This window comes from Anas acuta, chromosome 5 (assembly GCF_963932015.1).
Source record: "Anas acuta chromosome 5, bAnaAcu1.1, whole genome shotgun sequence".
Taxonomy (NCBI): Eukaryota; Metazoa; Chordata; class Aves; order Anseriformes; family Anatidae; genus Anas; species Anas acuta.
This window is the reverse complement of record NC_088983.1, coordinates 59,398,043-59,425,383: the sequence shown is the minus strand read 5'-3', so window position 1 is coordinate 59,425,383 and position 27,341 is coordinate 59,398,043. Positions and strand designations below refer to the sequence as shown.

At 36.2% G+C, this 27,341-nt stretch overlaps 1 long non-coding RNA gene across 3 annotated transcripts in view; it reads left to right on the top strand.

The window, feature by feature from the left end:
• LOC137857922 (uncharacterized) overlaps positions 1-27,341 on the top strand; it is a 236,476-nt gene that overhangs the window by 23,213 nt on the left and 185,922 nt on the right. For all 3 annotated transcript variants that reach the window (XR_011097381.1, XR_011097380.1, XR_011097379.1), the window contains exon 2: positions 8,189-8,309. This is a non-coding gene — a long non-coding RNA (uncharacterized lncRNA). The remainder of the gene's footprint in view (positions 1-8,188; positions 8,310-27,341) is intronic.

Genomic DNA, 27,341 nt, shown 5'->3' with positions numbered 1-27,341 from the left:
TCCGAGTGGTGTTGAGGGGGAGGATGTTCTACAACCTTATAGCTGACATTACAATCAAGCATGAAATGAGAATGAAAATTTACTGTTTAAAACATAGCATTGCCTATTAAAGGAGTTAATTGGTGACTAGTTATTCAGAAAATGTTATTCTATGTCATAAATGTATGTGCACAGTGACTGATCTCAAGTTTGAACAGTTTACAGGGGTGTTAAAAAAAACTTCAAAGTGATTCAGTATAGAACAGTGTGCAGATAGTTTTGTGCTGCATTTAGACCCTTAGGGTAACCAAACCTTGAATGGAATTGTGTTTATGGAACTGTCTAAAATGAGGAAAAATTTCTAAGGTGGTGTAAAATATCCCTAAAAGCAGTCTGCAGAAATGGTGACTACATTTGGTTTTATTTATGTGGCTTTTATCCCACCATCACTTTTTCAGGACAAGCGTCCTATTAAGTTGAGATTTACTTCTCTGCAGTGGGCCAGCTTCATTCCTGCTTATGCCTTCGAGCTAAGCGGTAATTATTCCTGGATCTGGTCCTCTGTTTGGCTTTCTTTTTCATTTTTACTTGAGTTCAACCTTTTCAGGTGGTGTGGTTTAGCCAGGGCTGCATTCATGTCAGCAACGTTCCCCTCCTGCAAGTTTCTTCTGTCCTTTAGTATCTTGGGAACCAAGATAAGGAACTTCTTCAAACTTGTTAAGGTTCCCATTATTGTCTTGTTTGTTCATATTACATGTTCATGAGTATGATGCAGCCAGAAATAGCATGAGAAAGAGCATTGACTCCAAACTATATCATTACACAATATATTGGTATTATAAAATAAAAATCTTTTTTTTTTTTTTTTTTTTCTGCTGAGTATCAGAACTGATTTATTTATTTATTTATTTATTTTTACTGAACTGTAAAAGACTCTTAAGCTTATGCTTACCTGTTTTGGAATGTCCTGATGCTTCATGTGTGCTGATATCCTTTCTTCCCTTTCACAGCTGCTTGTAATATTAACTATACACCCATACATAAAAAAGCAGCTCTCTTGCCTGAAGGTAGTTTATTGTGTTTGTAAAAGACTGGTTCAGGGAGTTGAATTCCACTGGACCACACACACTTGCAGGAGCAGTCATAAATTTTGCAATCGCAAGCACGGTTAAATCTTTTATTTATAAAGTAACGTACTTATACTGTCAGAAAACAATGAGCAGAATGTAGTACTGGTGCATCTGTCCTAATGTCAGGAATGTCTGCCAGTTTACAATTTTCAAACAAATAGTTTTCTGTAGTATCAAACATCAGTCATCTGCATGAGCTCTTGGGTACTAAATTAAACAGACAGAAATCCTGTCTTAATATAAATACAAGTCAAATATGTTTTGATAGTTTTGAAAGAACCTTATCTGTGTGCAAAATATTGTGGAAAAACAAATTGTGAAGGTCTACTTAATTACAACTGACAAACAATGGGAGCTGGGCACATTGTGGCTTTTAATTCTCAGAACTGCCTATGGGGCTAAAGAGGCTAAAGAACCTCAATTCTACCAGAACTAATTATAATGCATCTGATGTAGTGCTGCCTTCTTGGAGATTTCTGAAAGATGTGAATTTTGGAGTAAAGTTGGAACAAAAGAGACTAAATTTGGACAAAGGCTTGTGTTCCATGTTACTCAAACTCTGTCTGCCTGGCCTGCGTGTGTGTACGCTTATATGCACACTAATTAACTTAGAAATAAGCTGTGTGTGTTTGAAAGCTTCCCCTCCCTTATAGTTGTACCATTTGGTCTGATAGAAGGTATTATGTGTCCTAGTATATCTTGTCTGGCTTATATCCTTACATAATTGTAGCTAGGACGTTTAGTTATATTTGCTAGCTTTTGCATGTATATTGCAGCCAGTTTGTGGAGTGTAAAATAAGACAGAATTTGATGCATTAGATGATCAAGTACATATTAGTATATTGATTTTTTGTACTTATTTTTTTTTTCTTTTAATTTAGAGTATCTATTTAAATATTATTTTTAGGAGCATGATGTTTTGATAGTTACCAACAGCAAATTCAAAAGGCATTCAGTAGCCCCATTCATACATTACATACAATTTATTACTTTTCTAATGGCCTTTATAATAAAATAACATACAAGTCCATTCATGTATTATGTTTAATCTCCCTGAAGACAAAGGATTGAATTTGTTTGCTTTCATGCATACCAATATTTATCATATCAATTCATTATTGGCTGAAGTTTGTGAGATCAAATCTGGTGCAAATTTGTTACATCATGTGAATTCAAATGAAGTTAATGGCACTGTATGGAATTAGTGATGCAATAACCAAACAGTGATAGGCCTTGGTGGGGATATTTTTTCAAGTTTCCAAGAATGTGCTATTTCTACTTTTTTTTTTTTTTTTTTTTTTTTTTTTTTTTTTTTTTTTTAGCAGACCTAGCCCTGAAACAACTGAACAACAGAGGATTTTTTAAAGGGCTGAATGCCTAACTGCCTTTGTTATGATTTTGTTTTGGCTTTGCACACTTGGGAATCTCAGCAGTCCTTGTGCTACCTGCCAGCCAAGCCCTATCTCTTCTAATTGTGAAACTGGACTCTAGGCCTGGGCTGCCCTGTGACCTGGGTCTGAGCACTTGTTCATCTATGCTGCTACCTGTTTTTCTGTTTAGTCTTGTCTGCTGCCTGCCTGCCTTCAAGACGGATCTGATGAGCCAAGTCAGGTTGCCCTATGGGCTCTTTTGACTGCCAGTTGGATCAGCCTGCTGTAACAAGTAGTCTCGTATATGAACTTAGACTGCTTAAAATAAATAAATTAATAATTCTGGCTTCAGACAATGTTCTACTGTTGAGCCGGGATGAGTAGCTCCTTCTCTTGCTTTTCAAAGTTTTACCACAAATCTTCAATCTATTTTCTCTTTTCTTCTCTTATTCTGAGAGCACTGGAGACAATTCAGAATAGAATATCCATCATGGGATAGACCCTGATGATCTTTTACCTTTCAGATATCCTTCAAACTAATTTGGACAAAAATAAACACTAGAATTTTCTGTCCTGAATGTTTCAGACATGATTGGTCACTGACTGCCTCAAATGGGTATTTTGTCATTTGGCTTCTGCAAGTTAGGAGGATAAAAAATGAGTGCTGTCAGTTGAAAGCACTCTAAATAGCTTAATAGCCATTACCTTAGGCAGTACCTTTTACTCTCCATTTTGTCTTGATTCCAAAATATGACTTTATCTTCCTCATTTGTCGAATACCTTTTAAGATTTGCAGTCTCAAAAGATGAAGGTGCCTTCCTGTACCCAGAATAGCTCCCACAAATCTGTCCAAAGAAGTCTTTTAGAAATGCATCACTATAAATCATGAAATATTTGTGCTGGGTGGGGGGCAGGTGGGGGAATAGATAACCACCTATTAAATGAATGATGCTTCTTTTCAGTGCCTGGCCTGAAAAGATAACAATATATTGATGCTGTTAAGTGGAGTAATGATCTTTGGTTACTATTCTTTTTTTTCTATTTTCACTGTGGTATATGCAAATATAACCCATTCCTACAGAAAGTGAATGTGTAATGTTCTAATGTGGATGCATGTATTTCCAGTACAAGTAATTTTCTCAGAATCTTACATAGCATTTAATAACCACAATAGATTGCACCTACGTGCACCATGTGTATGTCTGTTTATAGCTAAGGATCTCAAAATATTTTATGGACATTAACTGTGAACAATATAAAATGACATGCATCAGTGAGGAAAAAATAGTGTTAATTCACCTTTTTTGTAGCTTGAAAAATCATTCCTTTTATTTTTATTTTCCTGCAAGTATTAGGAGCAAGTTCTAGTGACAGATACCTATTGAAATCCAAGGATACAAATCACCTTGGTTTTGAAGTTGGAAAACCAAGCCACCAGAATTTCAACTCATATTTTAAAAACTAGAACATAAAAACTGAATTCCTAATTTAAAGCACTTTCTAAAGTATTCCAGTGTTGAAATAGTAGGACAAAATTTTGTTCTTTGTTTCCTAGTGGCATGCTTCCTTGGCAAAAAGACTATACAATTAAGTTTCCTTTTTGAAACATTTCAGATTTTCAGGAGTTAGAACTGCAGTTCATATATAGCAACTACTTTTGAGAGACTGGGAATGTTTTGGAAGCATCTTAGGAAAGAATTTCACATGTTAAGTTGTACTAACCTGGTTCAGACACAGTGTGCAATGTCAGTGCTGTTGCATCAGATCCTATGAAATATTGCAGAGGAACTTTGTGTTTTTTTTTTTTTTTGTTTGTTTGTTTTTGTTTTTTGTTTGTTTTTTTTGTACTGAGTTGAGTAATCTACTATGTACCCTGGACATGCACCAAATAGAAGTGGCTCCATCTTAGTTAAAACTATAAAATGGGCTGACTTGTAGGTGCACCTGTATGAGCAGGCAGGTGTGTACATGTTGTAACAGATGCTTTATTGTTGGAGTTCTGTGTAGGGCCTCAGGGTTGCCCGAATCATCCTATGCTGAAGGGGTAGGACCTCATGCAATGATGTAGAGTGACTTCATAGACTTTTCCTGACAGCTCAGTATCTTTTCTGTATTCAGAAGTAATAGAGCTGGCAAAGCTCTCTGAAGAAAAAAAATCAGTGTGGTAGAGAGGGAACATCCTGGAGAGAAGGGTAGGATCAGTCCAAGTTGAAGGATATGATGAAAAGGCAGTATGTACAAGCTGGGACGTGTTAATATTTTCTTGGGAGGTGTACCAATTTACATATGAAATGAACAAAGAGATTAAGTGCTTGGAAATCAAGCATAGAAAAACATTTGGCTGAAAAATGCTTAAAATGGGTGCTGCATGCTAGAACAATAGAAGCAGCAGCAGCAGACTGTGCTTCATGTACATTATCTGCAGCAATCATAGTGCCTTTATGATCTGTATGCCATTAGAGGAGTGAGTGATTGCTTCAGTGTATGACCAGATGTTTTATTTGAAGACCATTAATCAAATTTCCCAAGGCAGAAGAAACATTAAGCAATTAATTAAGTTATAATACTGGTCTTGTAAGAGGGTTCTGACTACACTAATTAATCAAGCCAAGTTGGAAGATTTTGTTCAAGGAGCTCTGAAACACTTTCTGATAGCCTTCAGAGAAAAACTCCGAGTATTACAGAGATGTGAGCTAGTCAAAAAGACCCTTGCTTTGCCCTCATGTCTACTGCTGTGATGAGCTGTTTTAGTCATGGTTACATCAAGATACTTTATAGTCACAAGGACTATTGTAAGGAGCTTCAGTTGGGTGACACAAGAAGTCCCTCTTCCTTTCTGCTTTGAATTTAAGGAAAATGTTTTGAATTTTGAAAGATTAAATCAGACTGCTTTTTGATTGTTCATCTTGGGAGAATGTAGAGAGAATATACAGTTAGGAAGAGCTCATTTTTATTTTTAATGCAACAGCAACAGTGCCCGCAGGGGTTTCAACCTAGAGCTTTATAAAATGAGACTCTTGTTTCCGTCTTGCCATCATAAGAGCATTAACTTCAAGAGGAGGGAGTTAGTATCCAGTGCTGCCTCCTAGCAGTTCTATAGGAGGAAGAGTTTTCATGGCTGCAGGAGAGCTTGTGGGAGCTTCCCCATACGTAATCAACAGTGACCTGTGTCAGTAGTACCAAATTTCCTTAAACTTATTTGAAAACTTGAGCCTCAGTTCTGTAGGAGGATGCTGGATATTTTCTCATCTTGTGCTGAAAATAACAAGGACAGTTTTGTTAGTGTTTTATTTACTTGAAAGCTTTTGAAACTAGCTGTAATTGGATCTCCTATTTCTCTGTCTGAAGGGAAGGGACAGATAAGTTTGAGAAACCTGCTGTGATCAGTCACGCAGGAAATAAAATAACTGGAAATAGAAGATGAGACAACTTGAAGACTGTTTAAGAAAAGAACCATTAGGTGTGAAAATAAGATTTGTTTTGACACATTACCTACTCAAGCAGCCAGAGAAATTAATGTAATAGTTGTACTTTTCAGATTAACAGTTAATACACAAATGGATGTATTTGTTTCGTAAGTTACTGGAGCATGTTTTGGTTGATGTCAGCTGGCTTCCACACTCTGCCTGGCTGGCTGGATAAGTGTTCTCTGGCATGCTCTCCGGAGAACGTGCCTAATGTAGGAGGTAGAAAGATCCTTTAATCAAAAGGGTCTACAGCACTTGGAAACAGCCTGAAGATATGAAAAATTAAGTAGTAAAAAGTTTGAATGTCATAGAAAATCCTTGACCACTAAGGTAGCAAAATAAATTCAGTTTTGACAGACTGAGCCAGATAAGAGGTCAACAACTGCACTGCGTGAGTTTTGTGATGAACTGTGGTTGCCCACCAACAAGAAATCTGCTAACTCAATCAAGGTTAAACAAATACCAATCAGAACTAAAGGGCAAATAGTGGCCCTAGCATAGATGTTTGCAAAAAAAGGCAGGATTAAGAGTAAAACGTTTTATGATGGTTAAGGGGAAGACAATGAAATAAAAGAAAATGACGTAGAGGCTAACTTGTCTTGGGCTGGCTTGGGAAAGCTGCAAGACATGTTTCCATAGAAACAATAATCACAGATTATGTAGATGCTGCATGGGCCACAATCTTTTCTTACTGCCTAGACGAGGGTTTCTTGGCAGTGAATAGAACAGGCAGGTGCCAAAGTGATGAAATCATCACTAGTAATAAAACCATAAATTGAGATGGAAATCTTGAGGGGCATTACAGTAACTGATTATATATGGAAAAATAAACAAGTTATCATCCAGTGTTCACCTTTTTTTTTTTTTTTTTTTTCAGTCTGTCTTCTTCAAAAATGTTAATTAGATTAATAAAGATACTCTCTTCCCACAAACTTTGTTCTGTTGTTAGATTATCATGGACCAAATGTAGTTGTTTGAGGGAAAAGTAGCTGTTATTTATGCATAGATTTCTAGCATCCCTATTTTCCTTGATCTTTCAGGGAAGAACATATATACCATTTTTCTTCAGAAAAGAAACAAGTGCAAAGCCAAACAAAAAACATATGTACACAAACATCTCAGAGGAAAAAGCTTGTATAGATTACTGAAAATCTTTATTATACTTGTACTGTTTTTTATTTATTTTTTTTTTTAGTACTTGTGAACATGACAGAAAGACCTCTTTAGGACTTACCTGCATAGCATAGGATAAAAAGATTAGATAAAATGTTAAACAGTATTTGGAAAAATTCTTGATGGATCACAGTTGATCTTCTAGTTACCCTCTAGGTGTGGGCTTTGAGAGAACAAAATAAGCTGAAAGAAAGTGTCATTTGGGTTTCAGTGGGAATATAACTGATGAAAAAATCAGAACTTTTTCTATAATTTTTCTTCTTGACTTAGATTAATTGGGTTGTTCTAAGAGGAGATCTGGGGTAGTTTAGTAAACTAGTTTCTAGTAAGCTTCTAGCTTCCCAGGGAGGACAAAAACAATGTTGTATCTGTCAAGTTAAATCATGTAAGTGATTTTACTTGGACAAGTGAGAAGTTTAAATTACAATAATAATAGATCATTTTGTGTCTGTTTGTGAAGTTCTATTTGTGCCAAGTAGGCTTACGCGAAATTCCTGAGATCCTGTTCTGATCTCAGATGTCAATGGCCAGACTGGGCAGCTGTTACTACGATTACTTACCACTTTCATATATACTGCACTCATGCCAATACTTAGTACCAGTATCATCTATTGGAAGAAAGAAACATAACTGGGATAATGACACTGATGTATCTGTTCTGGAGAGCCCTCATCTGAGGGCTGCTCTGGCAGTATGGAGGTTATGAAGCAGGTATGAATATGTCTAACTGTAGTGCAACAGCAAAGTACAGGGTAAACAAGGAAAAAAATAAGCTGAATGAAGTACCAGATGAAATTAGAAGTACAAGTATTAGAGCAGAATTTTGCAGTATATTAATATAAAGCTCATGTAACCAGGAAAACACAAAAGATAGTAGTGTTTTTTGATGACATGCAATTACAATCTTCATCCAGGTTCCCATAAACTACTGTGTATTTTTTTTATTATTATTTTTCAATGTATTTCTAAGATTTTGTCTAATTGTCATGGCTACTCTTCTCTTAGACACAAAATTATTCAATAATTGGGGAACATTCTTACAGTTGTGTTGTTTTCTTAAATCACCCAGGTCTACAGTCTTTCAGACTTAGAAGCATGCTATTGCTGTGTTTGAGGAAGCATTTCAACATGTCACCCAATACCTGCAAGTCTGAAATGAGAGAAGAATGGATCAGGATATTGTTGGCAAGGTAATTTCTGTTATAGGCCTATCTGCCTCTCTATACAGTTTACTCCAGTTAATTTTCATAGGTCGATTTTCTTAAATGTCATACATAATGCGTTCTTGTTATGAAATGGTAGATAAGATACAGTGTATGAAGAAATGCCATTCGTTGTTTCATATTTCACTCTTAATTAGTCTATCACTGGAATATTTTTCAGACTAAATTGTCAATTTTATCATGTACTTAAGCAGTTTCATTTTTACACTTTAGAGAAGTACACATTTTCAATTAATAAAATCCAAGATCATGTAATTCTTACTGAAGCACAGAATCCATACGTAGTTATTCCTTTGAAATTCAAGGGGGCAAATTGTTTTCATAGGTACTTACTTCTTTCTGGAGAGTTGGTGAGAGTGAAGAGGAGAAAGCAAATGGGGAGAATCAAATCTGGGCTCACCAAACTTTGCAGCAAACCTTTCATTTGCACACTAGACACTGAAATTTCATAAGAGGTTATAGCTACATTATTAATAAAATGAATATTATTCCTTTTCATATTGTTTCTACAGTTAAATCACTATACCATTCTGATCCTGACAGTTTCTGCTTTTTCTTCTGATACTGTAATGATTTATAGAACATACTGGGCAATATTGATCTACATTTCAGTTGAATTCATTTATTTTTTTGTGAGTAGTAGGTTTGTTGACATATCCTTGCAACATGAGATACTTGTGTGTTTCATATGTGCATGAATAATATGAATATGTACTTAAACCCAAAGATCACGATACAGGGTAACATTCCTATCCAACAAGGGGGCCTGGAGAACAAGTCCTGTGAGGAGCGGCTGAAGGAGCTGGGCTTGTTCAGCCTGGAGAAAAGGAGGCTCAGGGGCAACGTTATTGCTCTTTACAGATACCTTAAAGGAGGCTGTAGAGAGGTGGGGGTTGGTCTATTCTCCCACGTGCCTGGTGACAGGACGAGGGGGAATGGGCTTAAGTTGCACCAGGGGAGGTTTAGGCTGGATGTTAGGAAGAACTGCTTTACCAAAAGGGTTGTTAGACATTGGAACAGGTTGCCCAGGGAAGTGGTGGAGTCACCATCCCTGGAGGTCTTTAAAAGACATTTAGATGTAGAGCTTAGGGATATGGTTTAGTGGGGACTGTTAGCGTTAGGTCAGAGGTTGGACTCGATGATCTTGAGGTCTCTTCCAACTTAGAAATTCTGTGAAACAAAACATACAGATATATACCCGTGACTCATTGAATTGATAAAATTGCATCATGTCTATATTTGTTTCATGCAGTGTTTGGAAATGATGGACTTAAACACATTCATAAGTATTTCTTTAGTTAATTCCCAAGAGTGTAAATTGAAGTATGTAGGTAAAAGACTTTGTAATACTATATCTGAATTATTGTTCTAGATGTTTGTATGGTTACCTGTTAAGTCACAACTCAAGTGCAAGCCAGTTCTCACTTTCCTCCATTTCTTGCTTTCCATGGGTAAGAAATATACAAAGACTAGAGGACACCTAAGGCACATGTCAGCCTAGGTGGTAGTGTCAAAGATCATATCTGTCTCATGTCTGTATGGAGTAAGGCCTTTCAAGTGCTCATTTACAAATAAATAAATAAATAAATAAATTAAATGTAGTACCCAAAAAATAGCTGCATAGCTCCTTTTGTGGAAATGTGAAGGGAATTGTGACTTCAGAAAAGCCTAAAGAAATACACGATTGGATAATGACTAATTCTAGTGGTGACATTTTCAGAACAAAAGTTTATGAATTTGAGCATGGCTGTGATTAAAGATTGGGGTAACCAAGCCAAAATGAATCTACTGCTATTTATTAATCCTCCTTCAGTAAGTATCTTCCATTATTCTCCTCATATTTACTTATGTCTTTTCTCAGAGCCTACATTTCAGTATAAATCAAAATGAAATTTAGCTATGTGAAGTTGCTTTGCTTTCATTTTCTATGATTGACACTATTTACACAATATATTTGCCTGTTAACTTGCATCCCTTCTCAACTTTGCTGTTGTTGAAGTAATTCAGTGCAGTGACTGACACAAAAGTTGGATGTTACTGGCTGTCATGCATGTAAAGACAAGTGTGGTAGTTCAGATAGTGCTATAAGACTGAAATTTGAACAGCAAAAGCCCACGTTCTCTCTAGACACAAATCACATCAGTCTGTTCATTTCCAGTATACTGACACATTTGGCAAGTTAGATAATAGATCTTAAATACTTTCCTTTATCACTAGATGTGAGCGTTGTACCAAACATAGTGTGCAAGTCTTTTCCAGTAGGAAGCATGGTGTAACAGTTGTCAGTATTAGAACTCAGCTGGAACACTGGCTTTCTTATGATTTTTGTCATATTGCTTAATTTTGATCTATTATCACCTTTCACAAAAATCTGTGTGGATCACAGATATTAGAAAAACAGGAAAAACATGAAAATAGATTTTTTTGAGACTTTGACTGGGAAAAGCATGCACTTTACTGTAGTAATCTCTTTATAGTCTTTGATATCTGGTGTTGACGAGTTAAATGACCTCACTTAGTTTATTCCATGGGACCTCTCATTAGGGCAAGCAGAATTCCCCTTTATTCTCTGCAGCACTTAAGCTTGGCTCCAAATTCAGCACTTCTCCTCTGTCTTGTAAGGACATACAGTGTGCACAAGAAATTTTCCAAAATGAGGAAATTGAGGTTATTCTTGATATTCAGTCACTGGAGGAAAAAAAGAAGTAGCAGAAGCCTATGATTTGTCACAAGACTAGAAATAACCTTTGAATAATTGGTCTCACTAAATAGAGGCTTGTCGTTATGGTAATATCATCCCAGTTGATGCAGAAAACCAAACAGGGTCATAAAACAGCAGTTATGAGACATGTCACAGTGAAAGTATTGGGTAAGAAATCGTCTTGCAGGAAGTGATTGTTGGCAGGTTTCCTAGGAAGCATGTATTCTAGGGATGCCTCATTCACCTAATCCTGTGGTGCAGTCCACATAGCACAATAGTTGCCTGCTTACTGAATGAGGACCTCGAGATCGAGACCGTTTATCAAACCCATATTGATCTAGGAGTTTCTTTTCTCTGCCTGTCACATTCAATGACTGATTACGGTAGTGAAACCCTTTCTTAAAAAAAAAAAAAAAGTTCAGAAACTTGTGAATGATGTGATTATAATGCATATATGCAGTATATAATATATGTAAAAAGACAGCGGAAGAAGGAAGAAGATCATTAAGCTGATGCTTTTGAAGAGCTTATCAAACTGAAAAGCAAGAACACTTTTTTTTTTTTTTTAAAAAAAAAAAAGGTTAAGGGTAGGGCTACTGTTAGTATGGAAAAAATACTTTGCTGTTCCAAGAACTTGAAATTTACTGTTTTCTCATTAAATGTGGTAAAAAAAAAAAAAAAAAAAAAAAGCTTAATTAAAAAACGAACAAACAACCCCCCCCCAAAAAAAAACTTTATTGTAAGATAAATAGTATCTGTGGGTTGCTAGGGTGTTTATTAAGGCAAAATTTTATTGCTCCTCTTCTTTATTACATAGCCCATGAACTTTCTTGTGTTCTATTTCCAGTTTCAAGTCATACAAAATTTAGGAGTTCCTGTATTATAGGAGGCAGGTGGATCACCAGCTGCTTTGCTAAAATGCTGCATGAGGCACATAAATTTCTGTGCTGATATTTTACAGAACCTTTCATTCACACAGAAAGAGAAAGAACAGTCCAGTGGCTGGAGTTGTGGTTTAGGATAGGTGGATGTTGCCACTGACCTCTTGTGGGAATTGGACAGGTATAGGGGACTCTGATTTAGCTGCATTTACTGAACTTGAATATCTGAACACTTGATTGTCTCTCAGCCCTGAAGGACTGTTGTGTCTTGAAGTGTAAATGTGCAATCTCTGGAGGCTTGCCTTTTGGAAAGCGAAGGGTGTCTCCAGTGATCGTTTCACAGCAGAAGTCTAGTTTACTAGACTGTCTCCTTCTAGAAGGACCGCTCTCTCATTTTCCCTTGATTGTAGTTATGTTTGGATTCTGTGAAGTGAGGTTAAGAGGGTGTCTACATTTCACAGCAGTATGTTGGGGAAAAAATAATTTAAATTTCATGGTGCTCAAATACTTTGTTTAGAAAGTGATAGATATTTAATAAATCTAGGATTTCTAAAACATATGTATAATGAAGTCAACATGAGGAACTTCATCACTTACTCATCATGATACAGGCTTTCACTGTACAGCCTTCCACAGGAGTAGAAAATCTAAATATCTATGCTGCAATAAAACTACTGGAACTAGCATGTGGGTAAGATAAATGCTGTGTTGCCACTTTCCCTTGTCCATGCATTTGTCACAAGGCAGGATGTTTAAAATGAAATAATCAGGCCACTTGAGCCCAAAACTAGAATAAAGCTGTTGGCTCCTGTGCAACTGCTGTTGGTTTCAGGTGTTGTTTTTTTTTTTTTTTAAAAAAAAAAAAAGTATTTGGATTCATAGAAAAATCAATTTTTCAGTTCAAGAATATAAAGGATATGTTAATTCTAGTGAGTTAAATAGTGCCATGGAACACTGGTGGGTATTAGAGCTTCATTGTCTGTACAATTGCACTTGTCAAAAGGTCTTTGGCTCAATTTTAACCTCAGTTCATTGCCAAATTTGCAAACAATACCAAGGTATGATTTAAGTCAGCATTGACCAGGGACCTTTCCCAATAAGCTGTTAGGATGCAAATTGTTTGGAGGAGAAGAGGGTTCTCGATAGTGTGGATGTGAGTCATTCCCTGTCAGCTGGCCTGAGGCCAAACAGGCTTGTGCATATTAATTTACTAGAACAGGTAAGGCCTACTCTTAAAGTTGTTTTTTTTTTTAATTATTAATTATCGTGGAATTCAATTTTTCATTTCAAAATGAAAAGTCAAGGTCTTTTGTTTTAAAATTGTTGAAAAGATACATTTCAACATTAATACTCAGTGCTCTTCACTGAAATGACTCAAGAATTAATTTGTGGGCAAATAAAATTCTTTGAACTTCTTTGAAAAAAGTTTTTCTCTTTTTAGTGTTTATGGTTTTTAAAATGCTGAGTACGTTTAGCTGTCCCAGGAGTCAGACAGGATTAGTGTGCTCAGCTCCTAACTGGAAGGCTTTATGTTCAGGTGTGTGGCAGTAAATAGATCTATTGAAGAACTGACTTAGACAAGCACAGTTGCGCAGGTATGAAGTCAAATATCTGCCAATACTGAACATAGAATATATTTCTTCCTATTTAAGTGGAAGCTAGTTAAATACTTAAATGTGTCATCTTTTTTCAACATCCAGAATGATGATTTTCTTCATACAATTCCTTTATAGTTTTGTTTCACCTCCCTTCCCACCCCCTTTCGATTTTACCATTTAGTGTAATGATAGATACAGAACAAAATAGGTAATATGTTAGTTGTAATTTAAAGAATCCATTCATCTTCTGGATTAGGCTTTTTGAAACAATTTGTCCATATTTCCCCTAATTACCTGGAAAAAATACATTAACATGAAAATGGAAAACAGCTTTAGTTAATGGACTTATATAAGTTTCATTACATATATTTGTAAAATTTGTTACTTGTACAAACTAATGATAGCTTCTCTATTTCACTAAAGTATTATGAGCATATGTATAAGTGTGTTAGCACAGAAGATTTGAGTAATTCTGTTTTAAGATGCATGTTCCTGAGATACCCATGTCCTCAACTCTCCGTTGTGAAGGCAAATTGCATACTATCCAGAACTTACAGTAAGATGTTTTGGGTTACAGTTGCTCTTTATAATATAGAATAGTTCAGTTGGAAGGGACCTACAAAGATTACAAAATCCAACTGCTTGAATATTTGCAAATTAAAGTTCTCTTATATTTGCATGTTGCTACAATGAATGAGTGCTTGTAACTGACATTATAAGAAAAATAGTTCTTCATGTTCATAATCTGTCGTATGGAGACATGAGAAAAAAAAAGTGTTTTTGTTTTTTTTCTCCTGACTTTCTGTAACATTTGTCATTAGTAAAATGACAAATTCAGGAAGAGAGAATGGTCTTATGGAACAGATACACAGCAGGGAAGCAGAAGAAGCTAGGCTAAGTGTGTGGGGGGGAAGGAGAACATGTTAGAAATAGAAGCTGCATCTGGTTAAAATTTAACCCAAAGACTTAGAGAAGAATGACATTAATATCAATGGAATCATACCAACAGTAGGGCACAAGGATGCAGTTACTGGAATTAATACTTGTTGGTAGTTTGTGATGATGTTAATGGAACAATGCAGATAGATCAGGCAAGTCAAAACCGTGCTAACTTAAATTGTTATAAAAACAAACAAAAACAAAAAACATCAGTAAGTCTCTCTGCTATTAGAATTTTAGGATTTTTCATGATCCAGAGAAGTTGTATCCTGGAGTGTGGCAGTGTCCATCTCCAGAGAGTGGGGCAGAGTCCTAAATATAGCTCAGTCTGGGAAGTATTTGGATGGCATTGAAGTAGGGAATATTTTATGAGGTTTCCATATATAAATAAAAGATGAATGCAATTAGTGCTCACCATAGGATATTTCCTTCTGTGTAACCCAATTTTTTTTTCCTATGGTTTTCAGCAGGAGATGTGTCATCAAGTGCCTTTTGAATATCAAACAGTTTGAATGAGCTGTCATAATCAGCTCTGTAACCTTTTATAACCATCTTTATGGATGAAAATTTTGCCTTTGAAATCCATATTGGCTATTCTTTCAGATTTTTACTTCAAATATGCTATGTAACTTTCTTCTAATTAGTGATTCCATCATTTTTGTAAGGTACAGATGAATAGCATTATTATTTCTCCAGGTCAGGACTGCTTGCGCTTTATAAACACTGAAGACTCATCTTTGTATTTTTGGACTCTTCAAGCTTTGTGCTATTGACTTTTTATGACTGACACAATGCTCTGAATCCTGAGCATCTAGACAATGATGTATACTTTAGAGCCTGAGGCTTTCTTGAAGGTCATGGAAGTTACATTGCTCTATAGTTCCAGTGGTCACTCCTTTTTTTTTTTTTTTTTTCCAAAACTAGATTAAGATCAACAGTATTCTGGAAGTATTAAGGTACCTAGGTGTATAGTTATTTTTGCTCCTGTTTATCATAAAATCACTGGCATCGATATTTGCTGAGTGGAGTCCATGCTCACTGAACTCAATGACTTCTGTAATGGGATAACATGGGTAACTTAGGGAGATTTTCTTAAGACTGCCACTATTTCAATCAATCAATTTCATAAATAAATAAATAAATAAATGCTCATCATCACCCTTTGAGAAGTTTTAAAGGTCCCAATAAGAGGACATGGACTAAAGGACAGTTATTTGCACCAGAAAGGACTTTGTCTTGAAAAAAGCCTTTCTTCTGATTCAATTGCAAAGTATCTTTTTATTCAGAATTTCTCTTCCTGATGCTAATGACCTATTTGAAACAACAATTACCTGTTTCTTATATTGCTACCTCAGAAATCTGAGGTTGTTGTGAGTAAGAAATATAGAGGCGGGGAACTTAATATGGTAAGATAAAACCTCGCAAATGTTGTATTTCCTAAATAATATAGTGAAGATAAAATAGCAAGTCAAAGCTCAAGATATCATACACAAACTGAGGCAAGCTATGAATGCTCAAAATACAAAAATGTTGAGTTTTTGTTGTCAGTACATTTATTTCCATGTTCCTTGCACTCCTGGGGCAATATGAGTTTGGAAGCACAATTTGTGAAGCCCCTGAATAGTGGCAGTTCCATGCAGAGCTTCCAGCCTGATATTTCTCAAAGATCTGGAGATATATATATATTTTTTTTAAAAAACTCAAAAGTGACTCTTTTATTGGACAAAACACCATTTTATTAGTAAGAGTGGCCAGTCAACCATGGAGTTTGCTAACTTGTGATATGATTTTTGCGCTTTTCCAGATCATGCACACTTTTCCAGTTCTCAGCCCTATCCTTTCCTTGATGTTCTGATAAACTTCTGAACTATTAGTTATAAAAATTAAACTGGAATTTTTTGTTACTTCCCACTATGCTACAGTCTTCACTCTGGTTTCTCTCAAATGTACTCAATGTGTGAATATACTGAATATACGACCATCTCCAGTCTTTGAAAATATGTTCTCAGTCACCTTTGCAAATGGGTTCGTGCTGCACTCTGTGCTAGTCCAACAGATATAGTTTGATCAACTAGGAAGCGTACAGGCACAGTGGATGGTAAGGAAAAAAAAAAACTGTCATGTAGAATACACGCAGCATCTACCTTCAGTTTTCCCACTTTGTTCTTTACTTTATCTTGATATTGCAGAGAAAATTGTTAGGTCCAAGATACATGGTTAAGTTACAACACTTCAGCTGAACAATTGTGAGAGAGAATGTTCATGTTTTTAACCTGAAACAGTGAAAGAAAATAATCTATTTTACCCCCCTGTCTATTACTGCAATTAACTGAGAAGGTAGAGTAAATCAGTCTCGTGTCCAAGGTCTAACCCAGGTTGGTGTCCTTAGTTACACATTGAATGCTCATAGAAAAATCTATAAATCTTCATATAAGTAAGAATGTAGTGTATTTAGTTCTTGTGACTAAATTCTTGCAGTTTAAAAACCAGATAGTTGTGATATTACTACTTTTTGTTACTTATTTTATCCATCAGTGTTTTGCAGTTATATTCAGGAAATGATGTATATGGTGCTCTATAAATGGAACAATACTATAGTCCTTGCTTTTGAAGAGCTTCTGACATAAAGTAGACAAAAAATCAGTAATATAAAAACAGATGGGAGATGCAAACTCATGACAGAGTGGCTCTGAATAATTTGATGAGCACTGGTCAGAACAGACCAAAGCTTAGCCATGCTGTTCTAAACATTGCAGTAAAAGAAAAAGTTAGAATGAGAGTTCTGAAGGAAAACAGTAGGATTATTTTTGCATCATTAAAAAAAAAAAATACACAGGTCCACTGCTGCTTGAGAGAGAGAGCAGGTGGCAGACAGGATTACACAAATATTACCATATTTTATAAGACACAACCTAAGTATCATGTGCACATCAGTGTATTATTTTGCCTATGTACAGGAAGAGTAGTTGAATGCTGGTTGTCCCTGCGTGTGGTTTTTGGGACGTGGTTGTTCAACTTTGTGGGGGTGGGAGAGGGGATACCATAAACAGTATTCTTTGTCTAGGAAGCAATCTTTTGTAGCAGCATTATTTAATAAGGCTACAGAAATCTCTCATCTGTTTTGTATTCCATTGTATTTCCACTCTGCTGTGTTATGGCAGTGGAACAGTTCAGCCTTTGATTGTAAGCAGTATTGTCTGAATAATAATCCTGGTGGTTATGATCTTCAAAAATCCCTTAGGCTAACTGAAAACGAGGGAGAGAGTAATGCCTTCTGTAGTGTGTAACAGAATGAACTTGATCAGGGAAAATGAAAGCTTTTACATAAGGTAGTATTGTCATCAAGTGCAGAAAGAACAGTTGTCGCAAAAGAAAAATTTACAGGTGCCAAAGTTTTCAGTATGTTTTACTAGTGTCTTACCAGTATTGCTAGTTCTTTAATAGTTTTGAGTGAATAATTGATTTCTATTTAATTTTGCATTTATCACATTATATATGTCAGTCATCATAAAAATAGACAAATATATTCACTGTATTCACATTTTTCAGAAAAGGCAAGAGTTTTACGTCAACCTTATCAAACCCAGCTGAGAAATCCTAAATCTCTTGACAGTAGAAACCCGTTTGGGATGTGTCTTGTGCTTTTTAAATGGAAGAGAAACAGTTTATTTGGATTATAATTGAGACAAGCTGAGACAAACTGGGGGAGTTTGTATAGCAGAAACAAACGCTGAGTAAACATTGAATGTGTAGGTTTAGCCATTTATTTGGAGGTAAAATAAATGGACCTGCAAGGTGTCCTTCCACCCACGTTACCAGTTCTAGGTGGAAACACTTGTAGCTGACTGCAAACTTTAATTTTGTGAGAGTAACAAGATAATTTTATGTTGGCTTTTTTTCCCCCACTATTTAAACTTAATAATACAGCGAGACAAGAATCCTCAATTGAGTGAGATTTTTAGCTCTGCTATGTGGCATGAAGTGTTAACAGTTCCACAGTCAGTCGTGGTTATCTTTGTTGAATGCCATGTTATTGATTTCATATGACTTCTTCAATTTGTCTGTAATACACTGAGTTCTGTTCTTGTCCTAAAAATGCTTGCAATTCCCTTTGATTTCATATAAATATGTTGACAGCTTTTGAAAAAAAGGCTTGTTTTGAGGGAAGGAAATCTCATTTTTATGACAGCTACTTTGTGGAAATACTGTCAGTCACTTATGTTTCATGCTATCATGGCTGAAGCTAGAATTTAATGTGCTGTCTGGTTTTGTTTGTTTGTTTTTTAATAAGCTGCTGGTTAGGAACTAACTTTTGTTACCTGCTGTAGGTTCAGGTTCCCAATTAGGTCTAATACATTTTTTTTTTATTTTATTTTTGTCCCAATTAACCCTGCTGGAAATAGCTGTGTGCAGTGTTGGTGAGTAATACTTTCAGACTTGTTAGAGATGTCCATAAATATTTTATGTTTGTAGTAGTACTTGTAAAATAACTCAGCGGACTGACCAACTTCTCCAATCAAAGTGCTTTGAGGAAAGCTTTTTTTTTTTTTTTCCTCCAGCTGTTATGAAATAATCAAACCAGAACTGCTAAGTGAAAGAGACTGAGTAATTTGCCAGTCTTATCAGAGCCATTGTGAATGATGACTATTTAGTGCTATGATACTGTGATGTAAAACCAACTCAAAATATGGTTTAGGTGAAAAATAGATTTGGTATTTTAGATACTGAACTGAGTGAACATGTTGTCTGTTTTACAGTGATGGAACTTGTCTTCACAGTCATTAAGTATGTTATCCTAGCTAGTAGGATTTCCGATGCTTTTTCAGGACAGAACCAGTAGCTTCTGTAGTGTCACATAATAAATGGAAATCCAAGCACAGTAAAAGTTAGAAGCACAGAAAGTTAGAAGTCTGAGTCTGAACGTTGTAGCTGAAATGGCATTCAATATGTTCATCTTTAAGTGCAGTAATCTGGTATGTTTCTTTCCCGGATTTACTTTAGAGTTTGGGTAAGTGAAGAATTTCTTAATCACACTTAGATTGTAGGCAACCTGCAAATGATATATATATTTGTAAATAACAGAATGGAAGTTGCTTGTGGCAGGGCCCTAACTCAGCCAGTCCTTACCTGACAAGATCTTCTCTTGTCTGTATCAGGCAGAAGATCAAATAATCACCTTCAAGCAGACTATATGGAGTAACATACTGCATTAAGGGTACTGCCCTGGAACTGTTTTTGTCCAAGTATTATTCCACTGAAGTTAGGGAAAGGAGGAAGGTTTCTCCAGCACAGTGTGTAAGGTAGAATTTAAAGTGCAAATCAAAGGAAGAAATATGTATTTCTATTTTCAATATTATTAAATGTGGTTTTGTTTCTCGAACAGATTGACAGGTGCTCTAAATTATTAGTGTTTTCCGTGGTTTCATTGGAATTTATGGCTTTTTCTACTGTCTGCTGTTTCTTTTCATAACTTAATTCCTATCCTTTGTAAATTCCGGTATCTCTTTTTAGAAAACATTATTTTCTGAGAGCTTTGAAGAGGACTACTGCACAGCAAACTTAAACTGTAGACCTCCTTTTATCTTAATCAGTCACAAGAAATTAAAGTATAATTCCTATCTGCATCAGCATATTTCCATCATAGATGACATTGAAGCTTGGATCCATTTTAGTGCTATGCTGTTTTCAATTAACTATGAATATATTTTTTAAAAGCAAGTGAGCTCAGAAAGGCTCATGTTTGAAGGAGACTTTCTATTAATTTTGCCTACTTACGTGGCCTCTGTACATTTAACTTTGGAAAGGTTCATCTTTATTGTTGTGAGGTTCATCAGTGAATTTTTTTCTTTCCCAGTGGCAAGTTCCAGACTAAATGAGTAGTTACTAATGAACATAGTGCACACAACTTTCTTAATTTTTCTGGGAAATTTTATGGTTGTTCTTTCTGGGAAGTACTGTGTTGTGCAGGTGTATGGAAGCATCGTGTGTTATCTGTGCCATTGACAGTGTGGAATGGATCCAGGAGGGCACAGTTTGGCAGCTGCTCTGTCAAAGAAGTGGAGATCTTTATTTCTTTCCCAGTCAGGATATTGATTCATATGGAGACTTTTTGCCACAGCCTGTATGCATCTGCCTGTTTTCTGTTAAAACTGCCAGAGTTCCCTTCCTTGCTTCCTTCCTTGCTTCCTTCCTTCTGTCAAAGGATATCAGAGAACTGTGAGTCTCATCAAGGACAATGGAGAAAGGAAATGCAGGCATGAATGCCAGTATCAGAAGTCTTGATTACTGTATGCAGTTTGACTATATCTAGATTTCTGTGACTCAGAATAACGTATTTCACTGAGACTGAGTTGTGGGAAAGGATAAAATGGCACTGGGGTCCCTGTGATGCTCAATCTGAAAAGAGTAGTCAAATGTTCTTTCTCTGGGCCTGAAGAGTTACTGATCTCATCTTGTGAGCAGTAGACCTGAGAAGAATAATTCTGAAGGACTGTTTTTTCGCTAAGAATTTCTATAGTGGAACACATGAAATGGTTTGTCAGCATGGAACAGTCTAGCATATCTGTTAGGTGCACAGAAGCTCTCTAACTCTATAGAAGAATCTTATTTCTACCAGTTACCAATACAGAATTTCTACCAACTGATATATGCTTCCAAATTTGAACCAGTAGATTAAATGTTTTAAATGTTAAAAATAAAATTTAATGAAATACAAGACAGTGCATTGGTAATACATGGCATAAATCTGCCATATCTGTATTATCTGTATTTTCTCCCCACATGGAGTACATGCACATCTCGTAAGACTGTTACCTTGTGAAAAAATTCATGCAGTGTTATATTAGAGAACTGCACTGAGCTGTCTCATTGTGAGAAGTGTGGCAAGTACAGAAAAGTTCTGCTCCCTCACAGCTCTTTGAAATTATGTCAATTGCATTTAATAAGCTTCTCATCAACACTAGATTGACCATCACCACAGAACACTCACTCACTTCTATGATAAAGAACTTGAACATCAGTAGAGCGCTAAGAATTAGAAATAAATTTTAAAAAGGTGAATTAAAATATTAAGAAAAAACAGAAAATTATTTCGAAAAGCAGACAATGTATTAAGCTCCCTTCAACAGTGAGTACAGAAAGGTCAATAAACTTGTTCTAGCCATTTTCAACATTGTCATGTTGCATTTTTTTTATTATTGGTTTTAAAAACCTTGTCCCAAACTTGTAAGGATTTCAGATGTCAGATGAACAAATACTTGAGTTAGAGATTCAGATTTAGAGGGACTAATAAATAGGTTGAAGGCTGGGGGATACCATACCAGTTGTATAAAAATTAGATGAGCCACTTTATCCCAAATTCTTGCTGACTACATCAGGCCTTAGTGCTCATGTCCTTATGCCTTCTTTGTGCATGTTAATATTCCACATGCAAAATATATAGTTGTTTTTTTTTTTTACTTATATGCCCAATGAGAAAAGGTGCTTACAAAGGAGGAAAACAAACAACAACAAAACCAACAGGCTTATTTAAGTTTAATTATCAAGTCAATTATCAAGTTTAATTTAACTCAATTTAATGCCAAATATAGTATTATGATGCAGGTGGGGAGAATGCATTAAAGCTCAAATTTACAGTGAACGGAAGCATCAAAGTGATTGGATGCTGCATTTTACTTTGTATTGAAAAGAACAAAGGAAAAAGCCCCAAATTAAAAAGGGTCTGTGAGAAAACAGTAGGCATGTCTCTGCGTGAGTTAGTATTTACCTATACAAGTCCTTTGAGACAGGCTGCACCTGAGTACAAAACAGTAGCTGCATCTGTGGCAGGGGTGTGAGAAAAATTCATCAGCAGAAAGTGAGCACATAACGTAGTTGGATAACTTTTAGAAACAACTGATAATTCAGTGATTATTTACTTTTTATGCTGGCTGAGTTTTGTTTGATTAAGAGCAAAAACTGAGATATGAGCTTCTTGCTATTGGCTCTTTGCCTCAAAACTGCTTTTCCACCCTGACTTACCAAGCATTCACCTAAGTTTCTGACTGTGAGGCTGTGATGCTCCGTGGGTCATTGGATTTGTTTCCGTGTGAACTCCAAAGAAGGATGTGTATGCTGACATGTATGTCAATCACTGCAAGCTTCACATTGGGTAGGCAGGGGACTGTGCAAAACAACTAATGAGACTGGCATTGCTGACAAACTGATATGGACAGATAGGGTATTTTGGGGACACAAATGCAAGAACAAATGTGCTGTTGCAAGCACTTAAAACTAATAAGGCAAGCTTTGTGGGATCTGGAGGAAAGCGAACAGCAGTTCTGCATGTGTTTTTCTGCAATGCAGCCAATGAGATAATACAATTATGGTATTGTTTGGGCTAGCTGGGTTTCTTAGGTGCCCTAGAAGAGATTGGTAACAGATTGCTTTTAGAGCTGGGTCTAAAATCAATTCATGTGGAAACTTGATAGTAAGCCTATTCTCCCAAAAGCTCCGTGAGAAAAATCTTAGGGACAGCTATGCTTCTGCAGGTATCCTTCTGGGAGAAGGTAAGGGAAATTCATGTTTTGATTTGGGTGCAAGAAGCAAGGGCTGGGCTTCAAAATGTTTTCTGAGTGTTTAGCAGAAAAGCTAACAACTAGTGGCTTCTAGAGGACTTCTTGAGATCATATGAAAGGTGACAGCTTTGACAAGGGAGGGCACAACAGAAGGCCTAATGGGAATTTGAGCCTGTGCATCTTGAGGGAATATGGAGAAAAGGCTGCTGATTCTTGTTCGACAGATGTCACGGAGGCCTGAGGCAGCTGTAACTATAATAGCAGGTCTCTCCTAGAGCCTGTCTGAAGTCAGACTGAGCTGCAGGAGTACCCAGAGTGGGCCTGAGGAATGTGATTTGTGACAGTTTGGATCAGTGTAAACTAACACGGTTAGATGGCTGAAATCATGAAGTGGATTTAAACAGTGTTTACGGCTGGATTATGAACCCCACATAACTAATTCCTCTGCCTTGCCTGGAATACTACTTGGTGGGGAATTTCAGATAAAGTGCCCAGATGATTTTGAGTTTGAAGAATATTTTCTTTAATTGCTGGCACCTGATTATTTTGGAGGCTAGAAAAGAGGTTGGATATTCAACTCCACAACTACTGTCGTACTTGTTGAAATCAGTGGCAATATTTTTGACTTGGCGTTTGTTGCTGCTGTGAAAGTGTGCTCAAACTTAAAGTTATATTAAAATTCCAAAACCTGCAAATAATACTCTCCTGAATGCCTAGTATACATTTGTTACTGTCTTGTCTCTACCTAATCTGATGCAAGAACTCAACCACACTATCTTTCAGAAGCCTTGTATTTTTGTACATTGGTATCTGGGACTGGAACACTGAAAGCAATTTGTAACATTTAAAAATAAATCTGGTAAAAGCAGTGGATGTCAAAGTATGCAACATTTTGAAAGAGAAGTTAGCAGAGGGAATGTATGCCAGGAACACTCAGGTTAAGGGTGCCTTAAGAGGTTACTTTCCTCTTATCAGAAACAGATTTCTGTATCATAAATAAATATCCATAAAGAAGTGTTGAACTTATGTTCTGAATCTTCTAAGATGCTAAACACTTCTGTGCCAACTGAGCAAAATAGTTTTACATGTGCTTAGATTGAACAAGATTGAAATTCCACTTGCACTTGTGTGATGGGATAGATCAGGACTACAAGCCAGCACCTTGCAGGATCAGTCCCTTTTTTTTGCACAGAACATTCCTGAGCAACTCAAACAACGAAAACATTGACAGTCTGTAGAAAGTTGATTGAAGATTGTGAAGTATTCAGAAACTACTGTAATAAGATTTATCTAAGTATTCCCTCTGTTATGTTTTGAAACAGAACCATATGTAATAGGGAGAAGACACATACCCACCAAGGAGTTTCATCTTAATGCAGTATGTACTGAAATTTTGGCTCACTTAAATGCTGTCTACTCTGGAGTATTCTCTTGTAACTTGTCTTTTAATTATGTAAAGGCTTGTATGTTTTTTCTCATCTTCTGGACAATGAGGGCTTTTGGATTGTTCATACACACCTCTGCTTTTTCTCATCGGACTTGAGGAGCAAAAATTATTTTTCAGAAGGAGAAAAAGAGAAAAGAGGGAAATCTGCAGTTACAAATAATGAGAAATAAATGGGAAGCTTCTTTTAAAGATAAGGGAATGTGAACCTGGCTAAATATGTGCTGTAAATAATTAATTCTGTATCTATTGCATAAATAATAATGTATATCAATCTTGAGGTAGCCTGAGGGTTCTGTAAGTGTTATGCTGTGTGTGTGTCCCACAAGGACAGCAGAAACCAGCAAAGGTTTTGCATTTCATTAAATCTTCTGACAATTTTGTTAGATTTCAAGCCTGCTGGGGTTAGCCATGTCCTTACATGGCTTTCTCAGGTGACATGTAATGTAAACGCTCTTCTTTGGCTACGGTTCCCAGAACCGTACATGGTACATGATACCAGATATTCACGTCTGAACAAGCAGGCAGCTGGCAACTTGTATTTTTTTTGAGCAAATGAACTACAAGGACCCATCAATGCTGCTGTATGCTGATATAGCTCAAGTGTGGTAGAGGTAATATTCTAAGGCAACTAGAGATTTTTATTTGTTTCTACCCCTTCAACATGCCACATATAGTATGTCTTGTACTTGGGCGGATGTGGAATTCATGCGATATGTGTTGAAAATCTATTAAGCTCGGAGATCTAGAAACCAATGTCCTGATTTCACTCTTTTACTTACTTGTACATGTAATCAGTGGAACGTTGTACATCTCTTATTACCCTGTGATACCAGGATCTGCCATGTTAAGAACAGCTTAACAAGCTTTAACTCCCAATTAGTGTGGGTAAATTCTCTTAATTCATAAATAAGATAGTAATGTGAAGATATGTGGGCTGCTTTTTTTCAAGAGCAATAAAAATACTGAAGCAGCTTGCATCAACATCTTATTTTTACAGGGGGTAAATGCAGAGGCACCTTTACTCCAAATGTTGAAATATGCTTGAGCTAAAATCTTTACCATTTTTTTCATTTATATGTGCTCAAAGCTATGACTTGACACTTTGTGTCTGGCCACAGTGTATTGAATAAAATCAAGATCTCTTTGGTGTCTGCCTTGTGCTTAGTTATATCTGGTTTTGTTGATTTTTGTAGACATGGGCCTGCAACTAGGAAATCTTAATTTCTGCTGGTACACTCCCTTCAGTTTTACTATTCCTCAGAATTATGGGAATGCATTTTTAATGCGTTACACTTATCTCCATCTATCTTTTAAAAGTAGTCATAATAGAGGAAAAATTGAAAATATATCCTCATGCGTAAGTAGCACTACAGTAGATGTTACAATGGTCCTTTAAAATTCCTGTATCAGTGAGGTACACTTTGGTTTATTACTCTGCTCCTTTGTATATCAGTTCCCTAAGCCTTCAAGATCGAGGTTAGAATTATGTACTAACAGTGCCCAAGGGGCCTCTGCTAGTCTTTGATTATAATCTTTTCTGGGTCAGATTAATAATTCATACAATATTTCTCTATGAAAAGAGATACTGCCTGTCATCTTTTTAAGGCTGCTTTCAGCCACCTAACAGGACTCAGGCCAAATGAGTTCATTTGAAGATTAAATTTCAGAGAAGAAAAAAAAAAAAAGATAATTACTACGTTACATGAACAGGCACCAAGTAAACAGCATTCTTAACTTGGATGTGGTTCTTTGGATCTTCAGCTATTAGACTGTGGAATCACTTCTCATGGAAAATGATGGAAGATCTATTAGATGAGGGAGTAAAAATGCAATTGATAACTCCTAATGGGGGAAAAAGTCACTGTGGGAAATATTTTGCTCTGTGCAAGAGCTGTAGATACAAATAAATCTTCTAGCATTTTTAAGGGAAGGAATACATTTCTAGTGCATCTCTTGACTGATTCCTTTCAGACATTTCATTACTCTTAACATCTTGTTCTACACATGTTCTTTGGGACATAAAAGGTACTGAAAACGTTATGTTTTTAGATTTAAATAATCTGATTTAAGAAAAACAAATGCATCTCTATAGCTCCATTTTTAATTGAGTGTGGAAACCTATCCTAAGAGGACTTGGGTATTTCAAAAAAGTGGGTTTGAACTAAATTCAGGACAAAAGCAGAGCCTAGGAATTAACTTTACCTTGCTACCCTCAGCTACACTCAGGTTTGCCTTCACTAATTAGGATTTGAGATGGTGTTGTTTGCTATCCCTTTACCAATTGCCTACATTCAAGAGCACAAGAAGGCAAAGTGTAGCTTGACAGTCTCATCAGACCTCAAGAAAGCAAAGTGTAGTTTGGCCGTCTCATCAGGCATTACTCTTTGAAATAAGGTTGGAGGAGAACTCTGGAAAGGGATGAAAACCTCCCTGTTTAATGTCCATGACTTGCGTATTCCTTGCTACAGGGCTAGGGAATAAATAAGGAAAAGGATTCACTTGCCAAAGGCATGGCAAAGCTGGTTGAAATCCTTGTTGTATTATAGACTTATATGACTGTGCAAAAGTTGTTTGGCTTCCCTACCTCTAGTAAAAATGCCTAATGTGAAGATAAATCTGTTAAAATGACATGCTCTGTACTGGAAAAATGGGCCTTTCTGGTTTTGTTCTAGAACCATGCTGTGAGCTGACCCTGACAAAGAAGGAGAAGGCTTCTGCTTCAAAAGCAGTCATGATTAATTATTTTGCGAAAGTATATTGTAATTTATCTTCTTGTTAAATCTCAGTATCCAACTCTAAAATGATCTTGGAACACTTTAAATTGAATCAAATCAATGAGGTATGATTAATGCTGCAGTTTCAAGACCATGTCTTGATT